This window comes from Cetorhinus maximus, chromosome 1 (genome assembly GCF_964194155.1).
Source record: "Cetorhinus maximus chromosome 1, sCetMax3.hap1.1, whole genome shotgun sequence".
Lineage (NCBI taxonomy): Eukaryota > Metazoa > Chordata > Chondrichthyes > Lamniformes > Cetorhinidae > Cetorhinus > Cetorhinus maximus.
This window is the reverse complement of record NC_135879.1, coordinates 48,393,266-48,401,071: the sequence shown is the minus strand read 5'-3', so window position 1 is coordinate 48,401,071 and position 7,806 is coordinate 48,393,266.

The window sequence follows — 7,806 nt, the reverse complement described above, 5'->3', positions numbered from 1 at the left end:
GTTGCTGCAGCCAGGAAGTGTGACTTGGTCAGTCATGGGGAAGAATCCATTCAGCAGTCTGACCACCCAGAATGAGCTCCTGCACGCGGGTCTCACTAAGCAACTGGTGTTGTAAGTATATACTAGTGCTTAGTGCGTTAATAAAGGTTTTCCACATAATGTGGAAATTGTATCCATAGTTTGTTTCGTATCATTGATACCAAAGTATGAGGTGAGGGTCTTAGAGAGTAGTGAGACCCCCTTGTTTAACAGTCTTGCACCAGCCCTTGCCAAAGTTAATGCTCCACCTGAGCCTCCCCCCATCTTTTCTCATCAAAATCTACCAGCATAACCATCTATCCCCTTCTCCCTCATATGCATGTCCAGTTTCCCCTTAAGTGCAATTTTTAAAAAATTCTGTCATGGCATGTGGATGTTGCTGGAAAGACCTGCATTTGTTGCCCTAATTGACCTTAAGAAGGTAGTGGTGAACCAACTTTTTGAACCATTGTAGTCCATGTGATGCAGGTACACCCGCAGTGCTGTTAATTCAGGATTTTGACCCAGTGACAGTAAAAGATGAGTGACGGTAATATAGTTCCAAGTCAGGATGGTGCATGGCTTGGAGGAAAGTGTTCCCATTTTTCTGCTACCCTGATCCTTCTAGATGGTAGAGGTCACAGGTTTAGAAGGTGCTGTCTAAGGAGCCTTGGTGAGTTGCTGCAGTGCATCTTGTAGATGGTACACACTGCTGCTACTGTGTGTCAGTGGTGGAGGGACTGGATGTTTAAGGCGGTAGATGGGATGCCAATCAAGCGGGCTGGATGGTGTAGAGCTTCTTCAGTGTTGTTGGCACTGCACTCATCCAAGCAAGTGGGGAGTATTCCATCACACTCCTGACTTGTGCCTTGTAGATGGTGGACAGGCTTTGGGGAGACAGGAGGTGAGTTACTCACTAAGAATTCCCAACCTCTGACCTGCTTTTGTAGCCACATTATTTATATGGCTAGTCCAGTTCTGCTTCTGGTTAATGGTAACCCCCAGGATGTTGATAGTGGGGGATTCAGTGATGATGATGCCATTGAGTGTCAAGGGACGATGGTTAGATTCTCTCTTATTGGAGATGGATTTTGCCTGACATTTGTGTGACATGAATGTTACTTGCCACTTGTCAGGCCACACCTGGGTATTTTTCAGGTCTTGCTGCATTTGGACATAGACTGCTTCAGTATCTGAAGAGTCATGAAGGCACTGAGCATTGTGCAATCATCAGTTAATATCCCCACCTTCTAATCATGGTCTTCCCCACAAAAGGAAACATTCTCTCTGTATTCACTCTTTCAAAACCATTTATACTTTTAAAGATCTCTATGAGGTCACCCCTCAACCAATTATTTGTCCATTCTACCATTTAGTAATGTCCTCCTGTAATTTGTTGCAATCCCCTGTAATATTAACTATCCCCTCCCTGCCTCCCTCACCCCCCACTTCAACCCCACCCTCCCAATTTAGTGTCATCTGCAAATTTAGAAATTGTGATTGAGATTTTCAAGATGTGGAGAGGTTTCAATAGAATAGATAGAGAAAGATTATCTCCTAAAGTGAGTGGGTCAATAACTAGTGGTCTTAGATTTAAAATCATTGGCAAAAGATCTAGAGGGGAGCTGAGGGGATTTCTTTCTCATTCAGAGTTCTTGGGATCTCCCCGAAAAGGGGGTGAATTTCTTTGAAAAGTTTTAAAAGGAGTTGGACAGGTACTTAAGGATATGCAATTTACATGATTACAGACAAGAAGAAGACTATACACAACTGCTGTTTCAAGGAATGAATACAGGCACAATGGATTGAATGGCCTGCTAGTTCTGCTGTGAGTTTCTATGATTCTATTTTGCTTAACTCTGGACCTAGTGGGAGGGTAGAGATTTCTCCTCTTCCTCTCAGTTAGTGCACTATAGTTCCATGTGTCCTTTCCAACTCTTATTGCTGCTCCTCTTCTAGTCAAAATGGAATAGCCAAAGAACAGAGAACAGAGGATTATCAGTGCACCTTTAAGCTTCTTGAAGTTATGCTACCACTAAATAAACTGTGAGACTGCACCAAAAATGACAGAGAAGTATGAGCAAGATATTTGCCAAAACTTTCTAAGTCAGCGCAGTTGAATACCCCATAAAATACAATTGGAATTGGCAGTTTTCCACCCTGTACTGCTCATTGTGTTGGAATCAAGATGATGGAAGTAAAATTGTCTTCATGTCCTAATCATAAATTATGGCCCCAATTTAAATATGTTTATTCAGATTCCACCAACTTTTAGTGAAATTACTGATCACTTAAGTCAAGGCTACTTGAAAATTGCAGTTTTTAATTCTGTTCTTCAACCACCTGTATTCATACCAGAAAATATAATAAAAAAGAAACAAGACTCGGTCCCTGTGTGTCAGCTGAAATTCCAACCGGATCCTTATATAAATATATATATCTTTATATTCCAGATCTAAAATCAGTAGCATAAAGCATTTAGTTATTTCTTTATTTAAAAATGGTCACAATGTAAGCTCAGCAAGATTGGCTAATCCTGTGTGTTTATTTTTTGTGTACTTTTGAGAAAATATGGATTGCAAATAAATTTTCTTATGTAGAATGACAAAACTTCTTTATGGTTCTTCATGGTTCAAACTTCTCTGCCTCAATTTTAACAGTAAAGTGTTTTCTTTTTTAACGCACAAATATAAATATTATGAAGGTCAGAGAATGCTGAGTCAGAGGATCAGTAGCAGAGCCATAGCTAGCTGTCTTCAAGACAGAAAGCAGAGAGCAGGAGTAAGTGGTACATAAGGAAAGGGTTAATAGACTGACCAAGAGTTGGGAGCAGTGTTTGTTATGTGGAAACCCGATGGGTGTGATACTTGCTAATTATATCAATACTTGTTAACTGCAGTGATACTGCTCAACTGAAGAGAACAATTTGCATTGAACAGAACTATTAATCGCAGCAAACTGGTTGAAATCAGCAGAAGCTGAAAGATTAAAACCAGAAGGTAATCATAGTGGGATGGGAAGAAGTCCTTATATGGCTAAGCAATGTAGGACAACTTGGGAATATGCTAACTAACCAACAACTGTTCATGCATCAAACTAAACAATCTTCATCCAGAATATTGTGCATGTGCTCTTTCACAAACTGTATTCTGTATGTAACACCCTGAAAGGTTCCACACAAGAATATTCCAGAAAGAAGACAGAAGATACATATCTACGAGAAGAGTCCTGGTGAACCATGCTGGAAGGTCTCAGTCAAAGATCACTCCAAAGCAGCCTACAGTAATCTTAGATTGACTACTTGAGGGGTAACTGCATGATTTAATTGATACTGTTTTGTTTACAATTCTCAATGAAGATGTTGGATTTAGTGTGAGATTGTGTCAATCATAATTCTCGGTCTCCAAATATAAGAAAGAGGTAAAATCACCCACAGTGTTGCAGAAGGTAGGAAGTGGCATCCCATTAGTATCAGTGCTGGGGCCATTATTGTTCACAATTTAGTCTTTCGACAAAAGTTCTAAATTTGCAGATGATACCAAAGTGAGGGGCTTTTGGGGGATAGTCAATACTGAGGAGGAATGCAACAGATTACAAGTTATTTACAAACTTGCATTATGAGTATCATTGGTAAGTTAGCTTTAACATAGATAAACGTGAACTATTACATTTTGGCTAGAAAAATAAGGAGGTTGTGTATTAGAAAATAGGAGTCTATACTGGGTAGAGGAGAAATAGGAGCTGAGAATACAAATACACAAATCACTATATGTTAAACATAGGCTAACACGACCATGGACTTGATGCTGGGGGACCAGGGCCCCTACCTTTGGTGTATAAATCAGGGATGAACGCTCCCCAGCTTGACTGGCTTACCCCACAGCCATTTAAAGGTTATCGGGCCATTGATTGGCTTGAAGTGAGGCATTTATGCCTATTGAGGAGGAAGACCCACCTCCTAGAGCAGTCAGCCAATCAAATGACTGGCAACTCTCTGGTCTCAGCAGCGCCCTCGGGAATGGTGGCCACTGCTGCAATGCAGCACTTCTTGAGGGAAGCAAGCTGCGATGGAGCCAGACTTCAAGGTAAGTCTTGGGTCTCACTGGGGCCAGTTTGGCAGGGCCCTGGTGAGGGAGGTGAAGGGTGTGGTGGATTTTACCCATGATGGAGGAGGGTGTGGTGGGAACAGTCAGTCAAGGTAAGAGACTGAGGAAACCAAAGCGTGGTGTTAGTACTGTCCACATACAGGCCTATCTCCGGGTTTTGCCTGGCAGTCTCCTTACAAGGCTCACCTATAACATTTCAATTATTCCTGCTGAGAGTGATCTCAGATACTAACCTTTGCAATTCATAGAAAGGGGGGTGGCCAACTGAGCCTGAAAGTTCAGCCATGTCCCACAAAGTGGTGAGCACAACATAAATACATACATACATATATACACACGAATTAGGAACAGGAGTAGGCCTCTCAGCCTCTCAAGCCTGCTCAGCCATTCAATAAGATCATAGCTGATCAGATTGTAACCTCCCACCTACCCCTGATAACCTTTCACCCCCTTGTTTAACCAGAATCTATCTAGCTCTGCCTTAAAAACATCCAACGACTCTGCTTCCGCTATCTTTTGAGGAAGGGTGTTCCAAAGACTCATTACCCTCTGAGAGAAAAAAAATTCTCCTCATCTCTGTCTAAGACTGGTGACCCCTTATTTTTAAACAGTGATCCATAGTTCTAGATTCTTCCACAAGACAAAGCATTCTCTCCATGTCCACCCTGCCAAGACCCCTCAGGTTTTTAAAGGTTTCAATCAAGTCGCCTCTTACACTTCTAAACTCTAATGGATACAAGCTTAGCCTATATAGCCTTTCCTCATAAGTCAACCCACCCATTCCTGGTATTAACCTAGTAAACTTTCTCTGAACTGCTTCTAACATATTTACATCCTTCCCTAAATAAGGAGACCAGTACTGTGCCCAGTACTCCAGATGTGGTCTCACCAGTGCCCTGTATAACTGCAGTATAACATCTCTACTTTTGTATTCAACTCCCCTCGCAATTAACAATAACATACTATTAGCTTTCCTAATTACTTGCTGTACCTGCAGACTAGCCTTTTGTGATTCATGTACTCAGACACCCAGGTCCTTCTGAATCTCAGAGCTCTGCAATCTCTCACCATTTGGATAACATGCTTCATTTTTATTCTTCCTGCCAAAATGGACAATTTCACGTTTTCCCACATTATACTCCATTTGCCATGTCTTTGTCCACTCACCTAACACATCTATATCCCTTTGTAGCCCGCTCATATCCTCTTCACAACTTACTCTCTTAACTATATTTGTATCATCAGCAAGGTTAACAGCCATTCCTTTGGTCCGTTCATCCAAGTCATTTATATAAATTGTAAAAAGTTGAGGCCCCAGCACTGATCCCTGTGGCACACCACTCGTTAGATCTTGCCAACCAGAAAAAGATCCTTATATGCCCACTCTCTGTTTCTGGTTAGCTAGCCAACCTTCCATCCTTGCCAATATGTTATCCATTACACCATAAACTTTTATTTTCCACAATAACCTTTGATGTGACATCTTATCAAATGCCTTCTTGAGAGCTAAGTATGGTACATCCACCGGTTCCCCTTTATCCACAGCACATGTGACTCCTTCAAAGAACTCCAATGATTTGGTTAAACATGATTTCCCTTTTACAAAACCATGTTGACTCTGCCTGATTGCCTTGAATTTTTATAAGTGCCCTGCTCTAACATCTTTAAGTTTCTAACATTTTCCCTTTGACAGTTGTTAAGCTAACTGGTCTGTAGTTTCCTGCTTTCTATCTCCCTCCCTTTTTGAATAAAGGAGTTACATTCGCTATTTTCCAATCTAATGGAACCTTCCCCGAATCTAGGGAAATTTGCAAAATTAAAATTTACGCATCAACTATCTCACTAGCCGCTTCTTTAAAGACCCTAAGATGAAGTAAATCAGGATCTGGGGACGTGTCAGACTGCAGCTCCTACAGTTTGCTAAGCACTACTTCCCTGGTGATTGTAATTTTCCTGAGTTCCTCCCTCCCTCCAATTCCTGATTTATAGCTATTTCTGGGATGTTACTTGTATCCTCTATAGTGAAGACTGATGCAAAAAACCTGTTCAGTTCATCTGCCAACTCCTTATTTTCCATTATTGATGCCCCAGACTCACTTTCTATAAGACCAATGCTCACTCTGTTAACTCTATTCTTATTTGAATATCTATAAAAACTCTTATTATCTGTTTTCATAGTTCTAGCTAGCTTTCTCTCATACTCTAATTTTTCCTATCTTATTAATCTTTTTGCCTCCTGACTGCCACCCGTCTTTGTGTAATTTTATGCTTTTCTTAAGTTTAGTACCATCTTTAACTTTTTTAATTACCCATGGATGGTGGATCCACCCCTTGGAATTCTTCTTTCTCATTGGAATGTATATATTCTGAGTATTCTGAAATATCCCTTTAAATGTCTGCCACTGCATCTCTATTGACCTGAACCTTAACCTCATTTGCCAGTTCACTTTAGCTAGTTCTGCTTTCATACCCTCATAATTGCCCTTATGAAGTTTAAAATGCTAGTCTTGGACTTAATCTTCTCTCCCTGAAACTGAATGTAAAATTCAATCACATTATGATCGCTGCTATCTGGGGCACCTTACCTATGAGGTCATTAATTAATTCTGCCTTGTTACACAATACCAGGTCTAGTGTAGCCTGTTCTCTGGTTGGCTCTAGGACGTGTTGTTCTAAGAAACTATCCCTAAAACACTCTATGAGCTCCTCATCTAAGCTACCTTTTCCCATCTGATTTATCGAGTCAATATGTAGATTAAAATCCCCCATTATTATCACCGTACCTTTCTGACAAGCTCTCATTATTTCTTCCTTTATACTCTGCTTTACCATGCGGTTAGTGTTAGCAGGGCTGCACAGCATTCCCACAAGTGACTGCTTGCCTTTATCATTCCTCATTTCTACCCAAACCTGGTTTCCTGGACTTATGTCATCCCTCTCTCCTGTGTTAATACCATCATTAATTAACAAAGCCACCCATTTACCTTTTCCTAGCTTCCTGTCCTTCCTAATTGTCAGGTACCCCTCAATATTCAGGTCCCAATATCCGGCAGCCATATCCCCGTAATGGCTATCAGATCGTACGTATTTATTTCTATTTGCACTCTTAGCTTATCTGTTTTGTTATGAATGCTACGTGCATTCAGGTTCAAAGCCTTTAGTTTTGTCCTTTTATTATTTCTGTAACCTCTAACCATACCTGCTGATGTACTCTTGGCCTTGTATTCTCTATCCCTTCCTGTTGTGGTCTGTTTATCATTTCCCATATTAATACCTTGCTCTCTTGCCTTGTCTCCACTCTTTGACTTATCACACCTTCCCAAATTTGATCCCTTGCCCCCACTGTTTAGTTTAAAACCCTCTCTTATTCCCTAATTATGCGGCTCACAAGAACACCAGTCCCAGTACGGTTCAGGTGTAGACCGTCCCTCTTTCCCCAATACTGGAGCCAGTGCCCCATGAACCCGAATCCACTTCTCCCACTCCAGTCTTTGAGACACGCATTCATTTCTCTAATCTTATTTGCCCTATGCTAATTTGCCACTTCAATTGCTCAGGTAACAATAGAGGTTATTACCTTTGATGTTCTGCTTCTTAATTAGGTACCTAGCTCATCCAAATAAGCTGAAGAAACCTCAAACCTGTTGGACAAAAGCAAAGGCTAAGGCTCCCGTACTCCTGC